Source organism: Coregonus clupeaformis, chromosome 39 (assembly GCF_020615455.1).
Source record: "Coregonus clupeaformis isolate EN_2021a chromosome 39, ASM2061545v1, whole genome shotgun sequence".
Lineage (NCBI taxonomy): Eukaryota > Metazoa > Chordata > Actinopteri > Salmoniformes > Salmonidae > Coregonus > Coregonus clupeaformis.
The window spans coordinates 1964189-1966688 of NC_059230.1; the positions used below are offsets into that span (position 1 = coordinate 1964189).

General features: G+C 52.4%; 1 pseudogene; it reads right to left on the reverse strand.

Moving 5' to 3' along the window:
• The window catches only part of LOC121554199, a 78385-nt pseudogene that overhangs the window by 74720 nt on the left and 1165 nt on the right, over window positions 1-2500 (reverse strand).

A 2500-nucleotide genomic window follows, 5' to 3' on the forward strand; every position in this document is an offset into this window, starting at 1 on the left:
AAGTTTCTGGCCTCCATGGCTCCTGTTCTCAACTACTACAACAACAGTTCTGATTCTCCAACTCCCTCTCTACCTCCCTCTCCAACTCCCTCTCTACCTCCCTCTCTACCTCCCTCTCTACCTCCCTCTCCACCTCCCTCTCTACCTCCCTCTCTACCTCCCTCTCTACCTCCCTCTCCACCTCCCTCTCTACCTCCCCTCTCTACCTCCCTCTCTACCTCCCTCTTACCTCCCTCTCTCCTCTCTACCTCCCTCTCTACCTCCCTCTCTACCTCCCTCTCTACCTCCCTCTCCAACTCCTCTCTACCTCCCTCTCTACCTCCCTCTCCAACTCCCTCTCTACCTCCTCTCTACCTCCCTCTCCAACTCCCTCTCTACTCCTCTCTACCTCCCTCTCCAACTCCCTCTCTACCTCCCTCTCTACCTCCCTCTCCAACTCCCTCTCTACCTCCCTCTCTACCTCCCTCTCCAACTCCCTCTCTACCTCCCTCTCTACCTCCCTCTCTACCTCCCTCTCCACCTCCCTCTCTACCTCCTCTCTACCTCCCCTCTCTACCTCCCTCTCAACTCCCTCTCTACCTCCCTCTCACTCCCTCTCTACCTCCCTCTCTACCTCCCTCTCTACCTCCCTCTCCACCTCCCTCTCTACCTCCCTCTCTACCTCCTCTCTACCTCCTCTCTACCTCCCTCTCTACCTCCCTCTCCAACTCCCTCTCTACCTCCCTCTCTACCTCCCTCTCTACCTCCCTCTCCAACTCCCTCTCTACCTCCCTCTCTACCTCCCTCTCTACCTCCCTCTCCACCTCCCTCTCTACCTCCCTCTCTACCTCCCTCTCTACCTCCCTCTCTACCTCCCTCTCTACCTCCCTCTCTACCTCCCTCTCCACCTCCCTCTCTACCTCCCTCTCTACCTCCCTCTCTACCTCCCTCTCTACCTCCCTCTCCAACTCCCTCTCCACCTCCCTCTCTACCTCCCTCTCAACTCCCTCTACCTCCCTCTCTACCTCCCTCTCTACCTCCCTCTCCACCTCCCTCTCTACCTCCCTCTCTACCTCCCTCTCTACCTCCCTCTCTACCTCCCTCTCTACCTCCCTCTCCACCTCCCTCTCTACCTCCCTCTCCACCTCCCTCTCTACCTCCCTCTCCACCTCCCTCTCCACCTCCCTCCCCACCTCCTCTCTACCTCCCTCTCTACCTCCCTCTCCAACTCCCTCTCTACCTCCCTCTCTACCTCCCTCTCTACCTCCCTCTCCACCTCCCTCTCTACCTCCCTCTCCTCCTCTCACCTCCCTCCTCTCTACCTCCCTCTCTACCTCCCTCTCCACCTCCCTCTCTACCTCCTCCTCCCTCTCTACCTCCCTCTCCACCTCCCTCTCTACCTCCCTCTCTACCTCCCTCTCGACCTCCCTCTCTACCTCCCTCTCCACCTCCCTCTCCACCTCCCTCTCTACCTCCCTTTCTACCTCCCTCTCCACCTCCCTCTCTACCTCCCTCTCTACCTCCCTCTCTACCTCCCTCTCTACCTCCCTTATCCTGCTCGAGTTGAACGTGACTTGTGGGAGATATAGTTTTACCACAGTCTGTAGTGAGAGAGAGACAGAGAGAGTGACAGAGAGAAAGACAGAGAGACAGAGAGAGAGAGAGAGAGAGAGAGAGAGAGAGAGAGAGAGAGAGAGAGAGAGAGAGAGAGAGAGAGAGAGAGAGAGAGAGAGAGAGAGAGAGACAGAGACAGAGACAGAGACAGAGACAGAGACAGAGACAGAGAGAGACAGAGACAGAGACAGAGACAGAGACAGAGACAGAGACAGAGACAGAGACAGAGACAGAGACAGAGACAGAGACAGAGACAGAGACAGAGAGAGAGAGAGAGAGAGAGAGAGCAGTTAGAGATATTCCAATCATTCAGGGTTGAGAGTGACGGACTAGAATCTACTGCTACTGCTGTCACCAATAGAATAGATGAAGCTAACTGCTTTACCAGTGAATACTGCCTCACTCAGACCCTGTTATATAGAGATATGACTCAGACCCTGTTATATAGAGATATGACTCAGACCCTGTTATATAGAGATATGACTCAGACCCTGTTATATAGAGATATGACTCAGACCCTGTTATATAGAGATATGACTCAGACCCTGTTATATAGAGATATGACTCAGACCCTGTTATATAGAGATATGACTCAGACCCTGTTATATAGAGATATGACTCAGACCCTGTTATATAGAGATATGACTCAGACCCTGTTATATAGAGATATGACTCAGACCCTGTTATATAGAGATATGACTCAGACCCTGTTATATAGAGATATGACTCAGACCCTGTTATATAGAGATATGACTCAGACCCTGTTATATAGAGATATGACTCAGACCCTGTTATATAGAGATATGACTCAGACCCTGTTATATAGAGATATGACTCAGACCCTGTTATATAGAGATATGACTCAGACCCTGTTATATAGAGATATGACTCAGACCCTGTTATATAG